Here is a 22,563-nt window from a genome sequence, read left to right as displayed (position 1 = left end):
GCAAACGTGAACGAATTTTTCTTGAAATGCGAAGGTTTCTTTTATAGGCAACACATCTGGACACGTAGCAGCTAGCGTCTCAAGCGACTGCCTGGCGAAGCTTGCGCTTTTTCTGTAGCATGAGTGGGTTCCTCACGATTACCTGAAGGTACAGGGCAAATATTGGAAAAGGCAGGTAACAGAGACGCTCTAGAAAACAAGCCACACGAGAGAAATGCAGTGATTAGGCTGTGGAAAGCTGGAATTTTGTTCCCACAGGGGTTAAAAATTCAGCTTTGGAAGGCTATGGAAATGACGAAACGTATGGCTCGATTTTCGAGGCACAAACTGTCACTGTAATAAAACTGGGGCAGCTGTCGATATAGTCGGGAACTTGTCATACTACTACTACTACTACTACTTCTACTACTAATAATAATAATAATAATTTAATAATAATAATAATAATCAGCCTTTTTATGTCCAGTGCAGGACGAAGGCCTCTCCCTGTGATCTCCAATTACCCCTATCCCGCGCCAACCTATTCGAACTAGTGCCCGCGAATTTCCTAATTGCATCGCTTGCCCTAATCTTCTACCGTCTTCGACTGCGTGTCCCTTCTCTTACTGCCCATTTCTGTAACCCTAATGGTCCAATGGTTATCTAAACTGCGCACAACATGACCTGCCCAGCTCCATTCTTTACTCTTGATGTCAATTGTAATATCATCTATGCCCGTTTGCTCTCTGATCCAAACCGCTCTCTTTTTGTCTGTTAACGTTATGCCTAGCAATCTTCGTTCCATGGCTCTTTGCGTGGTCCTCAACTTGTTCTCAAGCTTCTTTGTCAGTCTCCAAGTCTCTGCCCCATATCTCAGCACTGGTAAAATGCACCGATTGCACACCTTCCTTTTCAATGTAGTATAAATTGTATGTAGTCCGGAATGACATTTTGATTGATGGCTGGCTGAACTCTCCGCAATCAGCGTAGCGCTGTTCTCGAAAGCGATATTGGAAACACATTCGTGCAAATTCCCATGGCCCCTTCTTAATCCAAAGCTGATCATTGTTGCACCGTCGTAAGCTGAAGCCGAGGGGTTTAATCGCACGCTCCTATCGCTGCATCTGAAGCGGGTCGGGCTTCACTTCCACGGTATTTATTGTTTTCAGCCAGACACGACATAGTTCCACGGTCTCCCACCAGAGCACGGAATCAAAAACTCAAACCTTGGTTTCTATTATTTTTTTTACAGTGTTGCTGTTGAAATATTGTTATAAAATATTGCTTTGAAAGAGACGTAGCAATCTGTTGCACATTTAATAAGTATTCTTGTTTATAGTAAGAGCTTATTGCTTTGACAACATACCTAGGTACATACGTGCGTCTTTGTGCTACGTATATAAAAGAATAAAGCCAAAGAAAGGCTACTCTGCCATTTTATGCGCGCAATGCACCTAAAATGCAGCATTTGTCGCCGCCAACGAGAGCAAGGGCGCTATAACGTAAAACTATTCCAAACCTTTCTATTCCAATTCTGCTATCAGCCCTCCACGATTGGTCAAAAACTTTTTTCGACCACGCCCACTTTACCTGTCTGTCACGCGTCGTCACGAAAACCGCGATACGTCCCCATCTGATATGATGTGTACGCACTGATTATGCATAATTTGACAGAAAAAAGAAAAACACTTATTTCTGATTCGACCCTTTTTCGCCATTAGCCCTCGGCTATTCGTAAAAGGTTTTCGGGCTGCACCCACTTGACCTGCCTGTCACGCGACGTCACAAAACCGCACAAACTCACCGCGTCAAAGTGACGTGTGCGCGATAAAGATGCATTAATATGCCGAACAAAACTGAACTTTCTTCGGAATAGCCGCAGGCTGCCCCGTTCCGAAAGGAATAAAAGATGCCTGCCGCCGATCGCTGAGACGCTGGCTACTCGCGCTTGCCGGAGAGCATGGGTGTATTTGCGTATAATAAAACTTCTTGCGTAGCCGTGTAACGTTTTCTAGCCCTTTGGGCACGTTTACCACCTCATTCTGCCAACTCTTCTTTGCTGAGGGTCAGTTTTAGCGTCATTCTTAAGCTTTCGTTGCATGCCGCCGTGATTTTCGACCAGCCACCACAATCTAAGTAAGTGAAAGCCGACCAATCGCAGACGCCGGCTCCACCCTCTTCATCCGTTTATCGATTTTCAGTACACTGGCTCTGCCCCAGTGAATCCCTCTGCACTTGAGCGTTCTCCTCGCCTCTTGTCAGCCAATTAGATACGACAAGCCGCTCAGTGTAGGCAATGTTATTCGTTTTTCAAGCAAACAGAAGTGACCTCCTATGAACGAGGAGAGTGTTTGATTGGTCTGTTCAGACAACCCTGCGGACGATCGCCCGGTGCTTGCGTCAGTGGTTACGCAAATTTGACGTCAGGAGATTGGAATAGAAACATAATGGAATAGTTTTACGTTATAGGGCCCCAAGCAACATACAGTTCTCGAAGGCCGCTTATACAGGCCTCTATGATTGCGGTAGAGAAGTGAAATAGGAAACGGGGGCCTTATAAACTAAGTCTATTCCAATCTGTTTTTATTCCAATCTCCTGACGTCATATTTAAGTAACTGTCGACACAAGCATTGTTCGGTGATCCGTGGCGTCGTTTATGGAGGCCAATGGAAAGCTCTCGTAGTTATAGGAGGACACATTACTTCGCTTCGAAACCAAATAGCGTTGCCTAACTTGACACGTTTTTCTTGTCTAATTGGCGGACCAGAGGCGAGGAGTATACGCAGAAGTGGCGAGTATTTCAGTAGGGGCGAGTTACCGCAGTGGAAGTATATAACCGGATGAGGAGCGCAGTGCAGGCGTCGGCGATTCGCCCGCTTCGCTTTTCTTTTCTTTCGCTTTTTGGTAGAAGAACGCAGCGAAATGTTACGGAAGGGTAAAAATAGCGCTTAAACGAACCTTCAGGGAAAAAAAGGTGGTAGAGCGACGTCGTGTACCCGTTACAAAAGATATGCGCACAACGGGGCTGCCGAAAAAAGCTGTATTTATTCGTAATTGAGACGCGTAAACGGAATATAATGAGTGCGCTAGAAAACTCGCAATGCCAAGTTTGGACTGCAGCCTTTAATTTTAATCTGCATTCACAGAAGAAGAATAAAATGAGTTTTGTCGGCAATCGCTTTTCCGTATAACTTTAGTAAGGGGTGTAGGTGCCGAAAGGGCTCGACAGCATCATCTGCCACGCAAGATATCTTATTATTCACATGTAAATCCATTCTCCACTGCAGCTCCGAGCATACCGTGCCGGATCGTTCGGCGGGCAGCCATCATCTGTTCATTTCGGAACGGGGGAGTCTCCAGCTATTCCGAAAAAGTTCAATTTTTTGTGAATTTTTGTGGTTTTGTGACATTGCGTCACTATAGCAGGCGGAGTAAACACATTTCACCAATAGCCGACGGCTGATGGTGAAAAAAGGTGCGGAAACGGAAATGGGTATTTGTGTTTTGTTCTGTCTAATCAATCATAATACGTCATATGAGTCATATGAATTTTCCCTTTATTCATTACTTCTCTCCACCTTGCGCGTTTCCGCAGAACTACTACGTCGACGCTACATGATTACCTCAAACCGGCCTAGTCACTAGTTCATCGTGACACGTTGGCTTGCACGACCAAATAGGCGACTTGCAATCGCGGTGTCTCTTACGAGATAAGATGGCCGTAAATGGAATACTAATAAAAGAGGCCGCACATTGACTGCGGTGTTTTAGCTGGACTGGTGTTTGGCTTACCTCACATGTAGCCTCCAAAGGCAGCTGCTCGGTCTCGCCCCGCCGTACGTGTCGCCGTTGCTCTCAGCCTTGAAGGCGTTCAGCATCGTCGACGCGCACGGCAGCGTGTCACGTGGGTGGATGCGTAGCCTGCAGCCTAAGACGTCGAGGCGGTACTCGACAGAAGGCACGTGGTCGCACTCGACGAACTGGCCACTCATGGTTGCGGCCGCCTCCGCTCCACGCATACTCGGATGTCGCGCACTGCGATGACAACACATGACGACAATGAACACTGCTGTTGAACTGCACGTTCGTCAAGCAAGACTTCGAGGAACGCTGCAGCTCGAATCACGAAACGTGTCCTGCTTTATTCTAAGTAACCAGCGCCTTCCGAATCGAAACACTAACGATGCATTCACCCATCCGGGAAGCAGGAAAAGGGCTGAATACAGATAGTAAGTTGGTTCTCGAAATCCAACTGCCATGTATTCAGATACAGCATAATTTATTCTTGCTCATCCTAACCATACTGAAAAGGTGTTATAGATTGCCAAACAATTATTCTGCGTGTTCCAACAAGTGCTATTTTACCGTGTATCTAAAACTTGATTTTAAACCGCGACCGAAAAGTGCTCAAGAAGCGGTATGGAAGGTTCGCATTTTTTTTATCCGATTTTATTTATTCAGGCACGACTTCGTTCCAACTAATAAAGAAATGTACAAAAAATAAAAAAAATTGTCTTAACACAATACTTCCCAGGTGCAGTATGATTACTACCTCATGCAGCACTCGCTTTACTGTCAGTTTTTGCTGCCTTAGTTTCAAGCACTTTTGTTGTGTGTTGAATTTTGGCATTATCTTCATAAACGGGCAGAAACCTGAACTTCACCCTTTGATACCCCGCTTTTCTCTATGTGACTTAGTGTGCTGTGGGGAAAGGCGCCCTTTGGGACAAAAAAATGTCTCAATGCATGTTTTTTAATTTATTTATTTGCCTTTTTTCCCCTTACAGAAATTCTATGGTACCCGAGAGCGGCACGGTAAATACAAAGGAGCTCCAATTAAGCACTTACCCAAAAATGTTGTAGTTGTTGTTCTCGTGGCTATTATTATTATTATTATTATTATTATTATTATTATTATTATTATTATTATTATTATTATTATTATTATTATTATTATTGTAGGCAACCGTGATCATTTCTTGCCCCCTAGGCTGGAACCCTTCCTGAAGCAATTCTATCTAACGAAGTAATGTCATTTAGCTGTGAGTAGAGTTGAAATCAGCGGGGAAACCAAAACACGAAGGAACGAATGAATAAATAAAAATTATAGGCGCTATATTCACCCGTAGATGATACAAACATCCCAATGTGCGGACGTGTTTTCTTTGGCGCATATCGTGTTGTTCTGTCCTTCTCCAAGCTTTTTGCAAAAGAATAGCAACAATTGCCCTTTCGGCGGGCTTTATCTTCTTCTAGACTAGTGCCTATACGAGACATTGCCGAATTCGCACAAATCCATTCGATGCCTTTGCTCTGGCTTGGGACGTGAGGATTAAGCGATGAAATTCGTTGTATTTACGGCATATAGCGGAATACGACCGACTGAATGAGTGATCTCACATGTTTGCTTGAAGCGTAAACGAGTTGAAAAACTATTTCAAATGCGTTCATAAAAATGCTTTGCACAAAGTTTACGAATTCTAGACTCTGCAGCAAAAAGATTTCTCCCTTTTTAGTATGCTGGTCCTGTTAGCAAGGGTACCTGAAACGGATAAATGTGCTTTGTGAATCTATAGCTTATCTTAAGTTATTCCAGAAGTTACGATTGGTTTGCATTAGTCCAACTCACAAATTAGCGGTGTTTCAGAGAGCTGTTGATAAAATCTGATCTTTATCTGCTTTATGTTTATCACCGTTCGCGTAACTTTAACGAACTGGGATATCGTTTCCTTTTTTTTTTGTAGTTAGAGTTGTAATTGATTTTCCTGAATTTAACATTGATAACTTAGTTGAAGAATCTTCCTCGGAGTGCCCGGAGATTCAAATGTTTTTCAATAAAATGCAACAAACGTTAAGTTCGGTATATTGCATGCAAACCAAAATATATTCTCCGTTCCATTGAATTTCGATTGCTTCTCCTCTAGTTAAACTTACTCTAACGGAATGGAGGATTTCAGCAGGGACAATAGCGTAGACACCTCGAATTATATAAAGCTAGGTAACATGAAGCAGCTATAGTCGTCGTGAAGTTTGCGAGGCATAAGACGTTTTGTCAGCGGCAATGCATCGAGGATAAATGGAATTCTGCGGTTTCACGTGCCATAATTCCGATCTGATTATAAGGCACGCCGCAGTGCAAAAAACTACAGTCTACAGATTAAATTCAACCACCTGGACCTTTTTACCGAGTGCCCAATGCACAGCACATGGGCGTTTTTGCATTTCGCCCCCATTGAAATTCGGCCACCGCGCCCGGGATTTGATTCCACTACCTCGTGCTTAAAGCACAACACCAAAGTCAATAAGCAACCACGGCTGGTGAAAGCGCCGAGGATAGAACGCACGTCAACGTTACGGCTAATCAGCAACAGACGTGTCAAAGCAGCAACATTCGTGGAAGTTGCATACTCTTCCTCGGAAATTGACCACGATAAACGCATAGTTGCAGATGCTGAATAACCGCACACAGATATGTCGGCTAATCATGCGAGAGACTAATTTAAAGGGACATATAATGAATTCGCTCAATAATCATCTGGGCATTTCAACATTGCGCTTCTTTGGAATATGAACGCCGGTGTGCAATGTTTGCGGCTGCCGATGCATTTCATTTCTTTATATATCGTAAATGTTCTAATATTAAGCGTATTGCTATGAAAGTGAATTCATTCCAACCATATAAAAACCGTCTGTTAGCTTAACGTGTTACAACGTATACAATCTCACCCATCGATCGTGTTATTGCGCAATACCAGCTGAATAATGCGCTACATGGCCAATTGCTATATGACAGGTATTCCTGATTTGTACTACTCTTTACTGCGCAACACGTTACACGCTGTCTTTCTTTTCTTTAGGAGGCACAGCAAGCCGTCCGCGGGATTTTCACGACAGTATAGAAATAAAATGAAATTTGTCTGTCGACTGAGGATGTTCGCAGCGGTCCTGATATTTGATATAGAAAACACCGAATTGACCGTTACCTCTTTGTTAGTAGGCGCACGGTGAACCTCGAGGTTACCACCGTCTGGAGCCAGGCTCCTTGCGCGGTTCCTGATACTGGCATGGTCTTGCACTGAGCCACGGTGTGCTTGACGCCCATGTCAACGTGCGGGTTCCACTCGGCCCTCGGGAACAGCCTGCTGGGATGTCCTGTGAGCCTGCCGCAAGTGCGTTCATCGACCTTGTACCATGGCTTGACCACAAGTTCCCGATTGTCTGGGAGGACGTCCTCGATGGCCAAGTTACTAAAGGTGTAGGGCACGTCATCCTTGGCCCCATCTGGAAGTGCGGCGAGTGCAAACGAGGAAGGCGTCTTGCGGGATGGCGTCTCTTCCGAGATGATTGACAGGCAGCCTTGGAGGAGACGGTGAATTTCCATGCCGCCAGGTACACCGATCCCCATGACAGGTAGTAGGACGACGCCGTTGCTTTCTGCGATCGTTTGAAGTGCGTCCGCCACGATGAGGTGCGTGTTCGAAAGCGCGCGAGAGATTCTCCGTTGTCGCGTGGGCGTCGCGTGCCAGCGCGGGAGGGCGTGGCCTCCGTGTCGTTCTTCTTTTTCCTCTCTTGCATTTGTAAACCTTGTGTATAGCGAGTCATGGCGCTTTGCTAATATGCTCTGCTTTCGTCCACACGCGAGCTTCAGCCGTGAGTGAAATTAGCTGAAATAAGAGTTTGTAAAACCGTGCAGCCAGTAAAAAAAAGGGGGGTGGGGGCGACACAATGGCGCGCATGTTGGCTATTCTGATTTCCGTATTGAGAGACATGTAAAACGCTGAAATTCTTTTATGAGACAGCCGCTGTACAGATTTGGACAATATTTGTTGCATTTAATAGATAAAGTTACAGACTATGTAGTTCGGGAAGCACAATATCAAATTACGGCTGTGCATATTTCTCAAAATCATTCATAAGAACGGGTAAGTCGAAAAAATATACACATGAAAATGTTACACATCTACAATTCTAAAGGAAAAACAGACAACGCACTTCTATCATGTGCATCTTTTAGAGCACATAAAGCGGGCAAACGGGATATATGAAATAATAGTCTACGTGAAATTGTTACAATGTTTACAAGTATCTTGCGAAACTTATAATAAATCTAGTAGTATAGTTTAGAAACATGTGTCATAGATCACGTTTATTTGCTCTAGGCGTACTATCAGGAGTACTTTAGTGACTGGAAATATTGTTTTTCCTTGTTGAATTACAGAGTTGTAAACATGGCGCTTAGCGTTCTTGCATTTTGAAAATATTGAACTTTACTATAAGAACACTGCCGGAGTTAGTAAGAAATGTGTCTACTGCACTTGATGTTACCTTTTTCTTTGAAATGCAGGAAACCGCATCGAAATTACTGTTGTGGTAGCAGAGTAAAAAGAAATCTGGCAGTTTCGCACGAGGCGAAGCATCGATTGCGATAGCAAATAATTAGGCTGCTATACGGAGGAAGGATAGTACTTTTATCGGCCGTAAACTTGTAAACATTCGCGTATTGAATAAGTTCACAAGCATGGTTTTATGCGCGCACACACACACAAAAAAAACATGAACACATCTCAGTCCATGACCACGGGCACTCGCTGTGAAAATGTTGGCATCAGGTAGAGCGGCATATGTGGCGAGCGAATTGACTATAGTGCTGCCTCTCACTTCTACGCGTACTAAGGAAGGCAAGCACCGCGCACACTAAACCATCAGCCAACGGCACACCTGCGACTGTGTACCGACCGCCTGTCGCCTTCACGATAGGGCCGGCGCGACCGCGCTAATCCGTGCCATACGCAGACGCCGCCAGAGGAGAACGTGCCTTCTCCTCCATTCGCCTCTCTCTCGGTGCCTTGCGCACGATGGAAGACGACGCGCTTGCTCCCCGCCTTCCACCCTTGAACAAGCGAGATCGAGCAACCATCTTCGGCTCATCCTCGCACGCTCTCACTCGCACCTATAGCATGCAGCTCGCGACCACGCGGTTATCGCACCTTGACTTTACACTGAATGTCATGGCGACGGTGACGGCGCAAATGTGCCTGGAAGTGTCTATATAATTGCTTTTGCAATGAAACGATCAGGGCTCCCGAGCCAAAGCTTACGCATGCCACACATACTGTTAGCAGAGGTAAAGCGCGTGCAAAGGTGCGAAATCGTCAGGGCAGCCAATTAATGCAAGACGTCAACGTGAATTCCTCCCTGTATATCTGCAGACTCTGCGAAGCGCCTGCAGCCTCCACCTTCGAAGGCGTATCACCTCTTTTTAGTGACTTGTATCGTTGTATCATTCTTGTATTGGTTGACTCGTATCATTCCCCGTCCAGAAGGCAAGAAGGGCCCACGTGGGCACTAAGCAAACATCGTTGTGCAGGAAAGCGTGCCGTCTGCTTCATCATCATCATCATCATCATCATCATCATCATCATCATCATCATCCGAAACATTTATCGGTTTCTGTTTACAGGGTCTTCCGTGGCAGTCTGTCGGGGTCTTTTTTGATGCTCTTTACTGGGTTTAGCTGGGCTGGGACACTTTGTCCAGTGTTACAGTGGTTTCAGCTGCCATGCGTGCTCGCTGCACGAGACTAATTTGGTCCTAGAGGCCGTCGTCGGACTGCAGAGCCTGCCATTGCTCCCCACTTAGATTTATGATTTTGGGGACTGCTGTCATATGTTGGTATTCCCATGTCATCTGATACATGGGTATCAGTGGTATACATGGGAATCTGCGGGTATTTAGCTGCGCATCTGGCGGGTTGCACGTCTTACTGGGCAGATTTAGGTTGGGCAAGGTTCCTGTCTGGAGCTGTCTCGAATCAGTTACCTCCGCCCTCGTGAGTTGTCTATGTAGGGGAGGATATCATATCCTGTTTCCCCTGCAGTAGTGTGGCAATAAATCCGAGTATTCACTTGGAACAGACGGTGGACTTTCGAGTTAGGATTCTTCAGGTACACGGATTCTGTACCGTCGAGTAACCCTGTCCGTCACATCGCTCCCCGCCATTCCTGCATGTCCCCGCACCCACGGGATCTTGTTTCGATCGGTTGTGGTTGTGTTGTGGGGAGTGTTGCGCCACCTCTCATCTCGAGGAGTACACGGTGTGTGCGGTGACCTGTTCTGCTGTTCAGGAAATGTCGGCAGGCGTCTTGTGAATCAGTTGAAATGGTTATTGACTTGCCGGTTCTGAAGCCCTCCGCCGCAGCTAGAGCGACGGGTCCTCAGCTTGAGTCACGCTTGTTCAGTTTATATAGCCGCTTGTAATTGCGGAAAGGCTTGAGTTGATGACCATGTCCATTCTGATTCCTCGTTCCGGATTTTGTGCGGCTGCGTCCACGTAAGCTAAGCCTTTTTGTTGGAGAATGTGCGTTTGGTGTCAGTGCGTTGGTTGTCTTCAGCTGATGTCGCGTCCGCTGGGTTCCCTTTTTCAAATATGTTTGCGCAACTTTCACAAAGCTTGTAATTGAACTTACAAAACATATTTCTTGTCAATAATTTTTGCACGGCATATGCACTCTGTGGAACGATAAACAAATGAAAGAAGGCTCCCTACGATTTGACCACGTGAGACTGTCTTTGCCGTCCGCCCATGAGGTGACGTGCAAGTGATGTTAACCAATAATTATAGATGCGTCCCTCGGGTTAAATGTCATGTCTCTAAACGACTAGTTTATTTATGAGACGGGGTTGGCAGTGCTCACGAAGAGTACAAGCTTGGCCGAAATCCAGGGCTTCCTTCATAGCGCCCCTGCTCTTTGATGTCTCCTCGGGCCTTATTCTAGCGCTTTGACGGTACCGTACCACATATGCAATCAACACATAATCAAACCAAGAAAAGATAGGGGAAATATTTCTTGTTTTACTTGGATTGTATAATTGATAAGCTAAACGAAAATCAAAGTCGACGAAAAAACACGTAGTACGGTTAGAGTTTGTAGTGCAAATATTCAAGCGGTAGGCTGCAGTCTGGGCAAGGCGTTTTCGATCCCTTTCTCGGCATGCCTAAATCGCTTGAGCATCTTGAAGGTCGCGCTTATTTCTTGAAGTTTCATTCTGAAAAAATAATTTTTCATAGCGTTCTCGTTTAAACTACTACGCTCATATTTAATTCTCGAGCTCTCACAGAAGTTCTGAGGATACTTTAGCGCATACTAAGGTGCTATGAAGACGAAGGCATAACCGTTGCAGGACGGTACCGAAATAATGAAGATTGTATAACGAGGACAGCACTACGATGACGGCATGATGATAATGGGATGAGGGCCGAGCGTATGACGTTGTTGCCTTGACGACAACGACATGACGATGACGGTATGACGAAAATCGGATGAAGAATCTGCAATGACGACAATGGAAGGGCCATGATGTCTTCACTATGACGATATGACGAGGACTGCATGACAATGAATGTATGTCAACGACGAAATGACGGCGATGGCATAACGCTGGCATGTTCGCGACCGAATGACGATGGCGTCATTGCGACGAAGTGATGATGGAATGTCATCGATTAAATGACTAAAGAGGTGTTACAATATAATGACGACGAGTGTATGACGATGATGGCATCGATGCATCTGTATGATGACGATCTTGTGAAGAAGACCGTGTGACGAGCCTTGTTTGACGACGTTGTAAGACGACGATGGTGTGACGCTGACCACGTGACATCAACTGTATAAGCATTGGATGACGACGATTACGTGAGATAGCTTGGCGACGACTTGGTGTGACGACGCTGATGTGAAAATGACGGCGTCACAAGCATGGCGAGGCGACCACGGCCCACAACCAGTGGCACACACCCCTGGAAACTGCAGACTGCAGAATCTCTGGGTTCGGCGCGCTTGTGCGGACGGCGCCAACGACCCAAAACTCAGAAACGAGCTAAGCAAAACTAACACTTAAAGATAACTTGCCGATTGTTATGCCCGAACCCACGCCCTCCGCAGAGAGCATGGGTACGGCTCATAACGCTCCTAGTGACCCGCTTTTTTATTTTACGCTGTCTCTAATTACAACGGACCTGTATGCAACTATGATGCCACAGAATGTTCGTGTCCGCATTCAAAAACTATCATCATCAATGGCTCATACGCCCGTAAGTAAGCAAAAAATGCAGTGGCTTATAGCCACATCAGTGAGAGGTTACAAGCACTCAGAAAAGTGAAGCGAACAGTTTTTACATTCTTTCTAACCACGCGTGCAACATACACAATGGCATGTCGAAAATGTCTTCATGAATAGCTCATACCCCGGTAGGCGATGGCTCATACCCCAGTTAGTAAGCAAGCAAATTCAATGGCTCATAGCCGCGTAAGGTAAATGGCTACTCACTTGCGATGGTACTATCTGTGGGTTCGTTGTGGGTGATTTTAATATGTATGTTTCGGGACGGAAAAGGGAATGGTTTACCCGTTTCGTGTTGTAGGAATATTGCTTGCGATGCAACACCGATCCGGCCCAACCGACCCACCAGTGCCGTACCTGCGTCAATTTGACATAATCATAGCACGTGTTTGCAGTTGTGAGTATGCAGACCAGTGTACATTACAGTGAATACAAAGCCATTGTGACCCTCGTTACTAAGTGACAATCAAATATTATTCCAGCGCAGTGGTTCTCGGAGAGAGTAGACATTATTCGAAAATTCGAATATTTTTTAAATCTTATCGAATACTTTACGTTGACCACTTTACACTGCTGGAAAAAAGAAAAAGGAGTGTTTGCACTAACTGTTAAAGCGAAAATCTCGTTCTTTGAAGCAAAATTCATGATAAAGGATTATCATGACTTTCGCGAAGAAGTAATGCCGATGTGACGCTGGTGGGGCCCGTATCTCAGGGGCCTCAGGAGTTCTCCTTGCCCACGCATAGTGGTCCCGCCGTGACCCCTGCCGCCTCCATGGTCGAAGCAGCCGGTGCTGCTCCATCGCCTTCATGGTCCCTATAGACAGCAGACCAGCAGGCCGCCAAAATCACCCAAAACCCTAGGCCTGAGACAAGTGTCTCGGCGCGCAACTCTCGGTTCTCCAGCGCCTCAGAGATAGCGATGCTAGTCGACGCAAAAACCCAGTGTTATCGACGCCTAACGACAAGCGCTCCCTCGAGCGCGGAAACAGGGAAAAGCTCACTAAAACCACGTTAAGTAAGAAAGCGATAACTTGAAGGTTATCGCTCTTGTCTTTCAGTCTTTCTCAGAACTACGCCACCGTACATCGTTCTTATCTCTTATTCCCTCGTATTGCCATTTTTTACGTTTTAGTTTCAAAATGGATTTTATTATCCAGGGGAATACCAAGGGGCTCTTACGACACTTAGGTGACATCAAGTCCATGTTAAGTACATTCTCTCCTGTGGCATTGTGCTTATAGGAAACAAACCTCAGCGAAAAACATAAGATTCTTTGAAAAGGCTGTACGGTGCGACCGTACTCAGGCGAACCGGCTTTCGGGTGCTGTAGCCATTGTTCTGCAGGGTGGTATCACAGCTAGAGAAGCTGTCATAAACAGAGAGGCCGTTGCTGTCGCCATATTAGCACATAATACCATCCCCATTTGTTCAATATACATTCCACCGCATTCGCTATTTACTGTAAGAGATTTACTGTAAGAGGCGCGCCATAGTGACTGTAAAAGCTGGATAAATTTTGAGCACCGGTGATTCTTCAGCGTGAACCCAATGCGCGGTGCGCGGGCGTTCTTGCATTTTGCTCCCATCGGAGACTGTGTATGTCTAACTGGCAGTGATATACGTAGTAGTTGGAAGATTGAAGCATAGTGACCACCGCACTATGAAAAGGAGCACGTGAAGGTGAATTTGCCTTAAGATTAAATGCTCGGTGGCCTGATATCAATAGTTAGTGAACTAAACAGAAATTACGTGAATCTTATGAATGACATGTTTTCAAAGGGGCCGAATTTGTGGTCTTCTCCACTGCACTGCATACAAAAGTAGAATCAGTGGCAATGATTATTCTTGTAGCCTTTATGGGGAATTTTCAGAAGCTAAAACTATATAACCAAGTGTTCTGCCTAGAAAAGTGCGCTTTTAGTCTGGAAGACGAAGCTTATTCGATAGGCTAGTGTAGAGAAGCCGAGTACAATGCTGCGACTGCCTGCTCTTCACATGACGAAGGTTCGGTCGCTTTCTCGGGCGCTTTGAGCGGCTATAGAAAGGCCTTTCATAAGGTTTGGTGGCGCTGGCGTGACCTGAAATCAATCCATTCTTCCAGTCACGGATGCTTGAGACATCGGGAGAATTCTGCACGTTTCTGCATTACTCATCTTTGCGTCAGGCTGGAAATTTCTATCCAAACCCCATGTTTGCTGATGTATGGTGAGGAAACCAAGGAAGCCAAACCTTTTTGGAGACGATAGAAAATGAAAGCTTCCCTTCATCAGCTTCTGACTCCATTTCATGCGTCGAGGCGGTTCAGACTCCGCGTGCTGAGAGCGAATAGCGACACGTCAGCGCAGTATGACGTTGCAACAGCCATTGACGTTTATGGCCGCACCCAAGGGTGTTTTTTGTTACATGCTGTCGTGGAAGTTATGTCGCAAAACTGAAGTCCGACCACCACCGTCTTAGGAGGAGACAGTGAAACATTGGAGTATAGTGAAGAAAACAAATCGCTTTCTTCGCAGTCGCTAGGAGTTTACTATGATTATTTTTCCAATGCAGATAGAGGTCAACGTGCATATCTCTGTTACTGATCTCGCGATGAAGTCTGAGCCTCGTGACAAATTTTATTGGGGTTCGTGCATAATCACTCAGCAAAAGATAATGCTTTACTCGAGAATAGCCAGCTTTTATTTCATAAATAACCTCGCAACAAATGAAGAGCCAATTCACTTGATCTGTATGTGCACATCACCCAACATTGCAGGGCTCTAGATGTTTTAACCTCTTAATGTTTAACGTGTCTAGAGATAAGCCGGAACCATGTAGTACCAAAATGGCATAGTCTTTTTGCTCATTCTTGGCAATAATTTTACATCCTTGCGGTCCTACAAACTACATAGAAGTAAAAGCGGACAGCAAGGTTTTTCCACGTGAGCCCTACATACTAATTGCAATGAAAGCAGGCAGAAGCAGCTCATTATGAATATCCGACGAGTTACGGTCGCATCAGCAGAAATTTTGCTGACTTAATCTACGATGGTAAATAAATGCGAAGGTAGAATGTAACCGGTTTGTTGCACAAAACACGCTCTCTGGCAGCGCTGTAGAAAAAAAGAGGCATTTGACACTGCAGTTTCAATATTGGCGAGGTCCAAGCTGCAGAATGGCCGGATGCATGAGCTTAGGGGGGGGGGGGGGGAGGGGGCAGAAAATGACCACAAGGTATAAATGCTGGGCATAAAAGTAATCGCGCTGTGTCCCCCTTTTACTACGCCACAATTTTTTTTTTGTTTTGGACGCTTGAAGAAATTTGCTGGAGGTAGAAAAATATGCCATACCAAAATATCCCACGCTGCTTATTTGACCCCATGCTGAAAGCTTCACACGTGTTTATTTACCGTCGATTTTCTGCTACCTGGGTCGATTCCAAGTTGTCTTATGGAAGGGATACTTGAAGTTCTTAAGTTTGTGAAAAAAGCTGCAGTACTGAAAATTTTTACCTGTTGCAGAAAAGTCCCATAGGCGATACCAATGCGCACAAAATGCAGCAGGCTTCGTTGATAAAAGACAGACAGTTCATACTACGAAAAGTGCAGTGACGTATTTGGTGATAAATAATTTATGCTGAACCCTTCGTTAAGCTACTGTGAGGGAGTTGGTTTAGTTCCCTTCGATGCAGTGAACTTGTGATTTCTGAGAGGACGAACAAAATGACAAGTTCCCTTCAGGTGACAAACTTTCCTATTACTTCATCGCGACTCCCACCAATCCGATCACACAGATTCAAGTGTATATGGCTGCATTGGCGCACTTCGTTTCTGTGAATAGGAAAATAACAATTTGGATTGCCGCGCACGCTGGTCTTGCCAGAAACGGAGCGGCTCACGCCAGCGCACGAGGATTTACGGTCCGGGCGCAGGCATTAGATGAGCCAGATTCCGTTGCGGCAACGGCTACATTAACTGCGCGCTGTCGCCTTCCAACTTTTCGCGACATCTGTAGCCGCTACCGCCTAGAAAGTTTAATCTTCCCGCAGCTAATAAACAAATCCTCGCGCAGGTGCGAGGTGCTGTAGTGACAGCGCCACTCACACCTTGCCCTCTCCTTCACCTCATCGACTCCTCTCTCTACCCTTCATCTAGCTGTATATTTTGCTCCACAACCAAAGCAAATTTTAATCACATCATATGGGGGTACCCGAAGCACCCCCCACCCTTGTTCCTCCGTAAATTAATAGGCAGCGAAGAGCAGGGGGTAGCTGCCTTCCTATGCTCCAGGTGCGATATCGTGGGCTCGTTGAGAATGTTGCGAGGGGCGGCCATGCGTAGCACCCTCCCCCTTTTGTCCCTCTGCCCCTTTTCTTCCAAAAGAAAAAAAAAGTTTTCAGCCTCCCCTCCCCCTCCCACCACCACCAAGTCGACGTCAATGCTGTATAAGCCGCACTTAAGCGGAAGTGCAAGATATCTATAGGCGGTTTAAGAGCCCTCCTTATCGATATGACGAGCATACCCAAAAGTGTGTGCCTGAAACTGGCGAGTTTTTGTGTTCTTTTGCATGTCATGAATTACAACTGAAAGAAATCATGGATGCATGCTCCGAGCTACGCACAGGGTTACTTAAAGTGAAGTAAGAGTATCGAGCTCCCCTGCTGGCACCGTTTAAACCAAGTTAAAAAAAATTCTGCAGATCGCAGGCACAGTGTGAATCGATGTAAGGAAGGTTTCTGTGCTGGATGCTTTGATTGATCATAATTAGCGGTAACCTTTACGGTTAAGCGTAATTTCTTCGACGTTTAGTCCAACACGACGTGGGTGAGTTGATGTTAAACATTAGCTTGCGGGCACCAGTGCTGTTTTTCTGCTTAGTACGCAGAACACGCATGGAGAGGTGTTTGCTTGAGCCGTTGTTCTGCGCCATATCCTTCGTGAAGGTTAGCATTGTCATTGCGTCACACGGAAAATAGCATAGTGGGAGAAGTGTTAAACTGTATTTGAATTATGGGGCTGTACCTGCAAAAACCATGATCGGATCATGAGGCACGACTCAGTGGCGAACTCTGTAGTAATTCTGACCCCCCACAACCTTTAAAGTGCCCTTTAACCTTAATGCCCGAGCATATTTGTATATCACCCCTGTTGAAATGCGGCTGCCACGGTCGGGATGGAACCCGCGATCTTGCGCAATGCCACAGACGCACAGCTGGAGAGGCGGGCACAGAAGTTTTTATTTCACGTGCGACCCTTTCCGTACTTTCGCCTTTATGCCACAGTACTTTATTCCGGCTTTGCGTCAGTACGCCGCGTGTCATTTGTCTGCTTGACATATTTGCGTGGTGTTTAGTTTTCAGAAGTAGGAGAAACCGTGCCGGACCTTGAACCTAAACTCACCAGTTTGCCCGCAACTGCTGTCGTGTGTAGTAGTAGCGCTTCCTCGCCTTCTCACTTCGCCTTTTGCCTCTCCCACGAACCCCCCATATATATACGTATATATGGGTACCGCGAGCGAAGAGTGTAAACGCAGTCATTCACTCATTTCGCGGCTGCGTCGGTTCTACCAATACCAACTGGAAAAAGTTAACGTCGAAACACTGCCTGATGTCTGCGACCATACCTCATCGAATGGAGCCGATCCAAATAACGCTGCTCACCTTGGCCGTGGGGATTGTCCAAACAATGTTCCCTGGCACGTGAACATTGTTTGCTTGTCATCGCAATCGTATATCTATTGCCGATAGCCCGTCAAATAGTGCACCCAGTAGCTTTTGTGTGTTAGATGAGCCAGTTCCCTTGTTGGATCAAGTTGTCTACAATCCTCCATAATCTCCATAATCGCGTCACTGCGCATCTCTCCACATATGTAAAAAGGTCCGCATTTTATTACTGGCGTTATATAAACATCGGCGTTCCTAAGAAGTGTTGTGTTCCCAACAATCGGGGGAAGCACGATGCAAAATGCTAGGTGCGTGCGTTCAGCTTTCCCTGCCATATTCGTCTGAGCTCTAAGTGGATACGCTGTATATACCGCAAGATCTCATTACATCTCAGCACTACAGGGCGAGTATTGTCATATCCTTTTTAATTAGGGTTCACCTGAACGCTCTTTAAATATATATTGTTAGCAGAGCATTTAACCACTACGAAAGAATGACTTCTAGCGAAATTATTAGCGTGTGTCGAGGAGACATATGTTACTTACATTCAGGTCACATCCTTTACGCACGAACACACGGTACCAGAGTGAGAATGAAGGTTACTTGATGTAGAAGCATATTTAGACCCAATACAGAAGATAAATGTTTTGCAAAGGCATCAGCAGTGTTCGAAACATCGCCACTTTCATCGTCAATACACATCTTGAGCGCTCTTTTTTCAACAGTAAGAGCACACGCAGCTCCAAAATATTTTCGTTTACCTCTCTTGCTGGCTTCAGCACGTTCAAGGTGGATGAAGTGATGATGGCTACAATAAAATTGCAAAGGTAATGACAGCGCCTAAATTTAAGCTTCTACATATCTAGGCCTCATTGTGCTCGCTTTTCTGTGTGTGCGGTCTTTCAGGTTTATTGTCACTTATAGTTCTTCACAAAAGCAGTGAACACTTTTGAGCCGTTTTGTAGGTAGGAATATGCGCAAGTTTAATGACCTGCGTAAACCAAAGAAATCAACGTCAGCTGTCACATCTACTAACGACCAGTACCAGAGTTAAAGGAAAACTTAAGTATGGGTCAAACTTATAATAATAATAATAATAATAATAATAATAATAATAATAATAATAATAATAATAATAATAATAATAATAATAATAATAATAATAATAATAATAACGTAATCATATCCGTGTTCTACTTCATCTTCAGAACCCTTACCGTGTCAGGAGTTGCCGTCCTCAAGTCCCTCTTAAGTGTGAGCGATACGAACACATTTCTCTGTATGCATGAGAGTATGCGTTCGTATCCTCCAAGGAACCCTTAAAAAGGAAGGCTGAATCCTGGCGCCTTTAGAAGGAATTCGTTTGGAGCAACGCGGCGTGCAATTCCAGCGACCCCTTTGCTTCCGTGGATTAGATTACATTGCAGGATATTAAAGCGGAGCACACGAACACAACCACTTGTCTGCCCTGGTCACCATTTAACGAAGCAGACTTCTCGAGATAACGTCGAAGATTTTGAACGGCATATTTATGGAAAAAAAAGTAGAAGCACACTGAGAAATAGGGTGCAGGCCTCCATTAATTTCGCCTATTACCGTCGCCCACACATAGCATGCTCAAGGAATGAAGATAGCAACGTATTTCGATCGCAAAAAACTGTATTTTAAAGTCATGTAACGATACTACTTTCACAGAAATACGCCGAAAAAAATAGAAAAAGTTACGACAAAAAAGTGCACCCACTCCTGGCAAGCGGCGCCACAGTTTCGTTGCACTATCGTCGCGGGATAGCGACACGGCGACTAGCTCGCAGCGGTTGCTGGGGGCGGCCTCGCCAAGCCTTGCGCAACGTGGGCATCCCGTGAACGCGGTGCAGCCAGCAGTGCACTAGCATACGCCCAGTGTGGCCATCGCGCCTGTGATCCGAGTGCACTTTGATGTCGCTGGTCACGTGGTCAGCAGAGAACGCACGGCCAGCGACTCAACTTGTTTAAGCGCAGCTGAGGAGGCGGTAAGGCCGCCTGCAGAGCTTGGGGCAGCTGTGCCGCTGCAGCTGTGACGAGGTGCAGCCGAGCAGACGGCAGCCACACGTGCGGCGATGCAGGAGACCACGGGCGACTCCTGTCGTGATTGTCGCACTGCCGTCTGCTCTGTTCGCGGCGAACCTGATGGAAGAAGGGAAAAGATGCAATTGTGTGTGACTCAGCCACGAAGAAAGCCGATGTCCTCTTTCCCGAACGAAAAATTAAAAGAAATGTTACCGCAGGTGAACGTATACTCCATCGAGGTAAACCACGTTTTAGTGGTTTGACCTTGTGCGAAGCTGCTAATGGTGTTATGCGCAATTAACAGAATATACTTCAAAGTCGCTATCATCCTTTCAATCTCTTCAGAACATTTATCTTTTACACATCTAATAAGAAGGTTTGTCTATATGAAGGAGCTGTCCCAAAGGAATAGTTATGTGCTGACGAAGCTTTCGAGAGCGTAACTGTAGAAGACACGGAGCTTGCAATGCAGAACACAAGCCTACGCGAACATGGATCAGCACGTATACTATTCGAATTACTTCAACCACTCTATTACCGAACGCTAAACGGTGAAATAAAACGCTATGTCTAATGCTTTCTGCGATATGTATAGTGTATTTGCAATGGAAGAGAAATAAGCGTTGTAGAGCTTTGCGGACTTCGAAACTCAGTTGTTGGAAGCACGCAAAGTGGAGAAAGGCTCATGAACAAGAAAATTGTCATCCACCTGAAATTTTGAATTTTTTTTTCAGAATTCAAGAAAAGAGGAAGCGAAATAAAGATTTGCTTTCTGAAATCTCGTTTTCACTGTTTTTTTAAAGTTCAACTGTAATATGACGCTTTAAAGCAGACAATTCACCGTTTTTCAGAAACCAAACTTCTGAGCTTATGAAAAATTCGTCCTACTCCGGAGAGATCGACCTCCTGACGAACGCCTTTCATTGGCGGTCTTTCTACCGTCTAAGTTAACGAGGAAGTTAGCACATTGCAGCATGAAGGTGAATTATTGGACATCTCAAAGCACGTGGAGACTGACCACGGGAAATCAGTTCTACTGAAGCGCGCAAGGTGGAGGAAAGTTCATTAAAGGGAAAATTGTAATCCACCCTACTCCATGTGTTTCGATTTTTCGATTGATTAGCCTACATGATGCGTGCACTTAAGCTGGACTCCTGGTTATCTCAGATGGTGGAAAGACCACCCCGAAAAGGCGTTCGTACTCGCTTTGATCCGCGAACGTGAACGAATTTTTCTTGAATTGCGCAGGTTTCTTTTATAGGCAGCACATCTGGACACGTAGCAGCTAGCGTCCCAAGCGGCTACCTGGCGAAGCTTGCGCGTTTTCTGTAGCACGAACGGGTTTCTCACGATTATATGAAGGTACAGGGCAAATATTGGCAAAGGCAGGAGACAGAGACATTCCAGAAAACAAGCCACACGAGACAAATGCAGTGATTAGGCTTTGGAAAGCTGGAATTTTGTTCCCACAGGGGTTAAAAATTCAGCTTTGGAAGGTTATGGAAATGACAAAACGTATGGCTCGATTTTCGAGGCACAAACAGTCACTGTAATAAAACTGGCGCAGCTGTCGATATAGTCGGGAAATTGGGATAATAATAATAATAATAATAATAATAATAATAATAATAATAATAATAATAATAATAATAATAATAATAATAATAATAATAATAATAATAATAATAATAATAATAATCAGCGTTTTTATGTCCACTGCAGGCCGAAGGCCTCTCCTTGCTATCTCCAATTACCCCTGTCCTGCGCCAATCCCTTCCAACTAGCGCCCGCGAATTTCCTAATTTCATCGCTCCACCTAGTCTTCTGCCGTCCTCTACTGCTCTTCCGATGTCTTGCTACCCATTCTTTAACCCTAGTGGTACAACGGTTATCCAACCGGTGGATTACATGACCTGCCCAGCTCCATTTTTTTCTCTTGGTGTCAATTAGAATATCTTCTATGCCCGTTTGCTCTCTGATCCAAACCGCTCTCTTTCTGTCTCTTAACGTTATGCCGAGAAAGCTTCGTTCCATCACTCTTTGCGCGGTCCTTAACTTGTTCTCAAGCTTCTTTGTCAGTCTCCAAGTATCTGCCCCATATGTCCGCACTAGTAAAATGCACTGATTCTACACCTTCCTTTTCAATGTAGTATAAATTGTATGTTGTCCGAAAACATCTTTTGATTGTTGCCTGGCTCAACTCTCCGCACTCACTGTAGCGCTGCTCTCGAAAGCAATTTTGGAAACACAGTTGCGCAACTTCTCATGGTACCTTCTTAATCCAAAGCTTATCATTGTTGCACCGTCGGAAGCAGAGGCCGACCGGTTTAATCGGACGGTCCTATCGCTGCATGTGAAGCGGGTAACGCTTCAGTTCCACGTTATTTATTTTTTTCGGCCAGACACGACTTAGTTCTAGCCTCCCACCAGAAGACGGAAACAAAAACTCAAACCTTAGTTCCGATTATATTTTTTACAGTGTTTCTGTCGAAATATTTTTATAAAATATTGCTTTGAAAAAGGACGTAGCAATCTGTTGCACATTTAATAAGTATTCTTGTTTATAGTAAGAGCGTATTCCTTCGACAACATACCTAGGTACATACGTGCGTCTTTGTGCCACGCATATAAAAAAATAAAGACTAAGAAAAGCCACTTTTCCATTTCATACGCGAAATGCACCTAAAACGCAGAATTTAGCCTGGCCACTGATAGCAAGCAAAATACGTTGCTCGAGCGCTGCTTATGCAGGCCTCTGTAATTGCTGC

At 45.2% G+C, this 22,563-nt stretch overlaps 1 long non-coding RNA gene across 1 annotated transcript in view; it reads right to left on the bottom strand.

Annotated features, from left to right (window-relative positions):
* Positions 1–19,904, bottom strand: part of LOC142570440 (uncharacterized) — a 91,112-nt gene extending 71,208 nt beyond the window's left edge. The window contains exon 1 of the long non-coding RNA XR_012825667.1: positions 19,491–19,904. This is a non-coding gene — a long non-coding RNA (uncharacterized LOC142570440). The remainder of the gene's footprint in view (positions 1–19,490) is intronic.
* Positions 19,905–22,563: the final 2,659 nt, after the last annotated feature.

The sequence above is a fragment of the Dermacentor variabilis genome, chromosome 1 (assembly GCF_050947875.1).
Source record: "Dermacentor variabilis isolate Ectoservices chromosome 1, ASM5094787v1, whole genome shotgun sequence".
Lineage (NCBI taxonomy): Eukaryota > Metazoa > Arthropoda > Arachnida > Ixodida > Ixodidae > Dermacentor > Dermacentor variabilis.
This window is presented reverse-complemented; position numbering and strand designations above follow the sequence as displayed.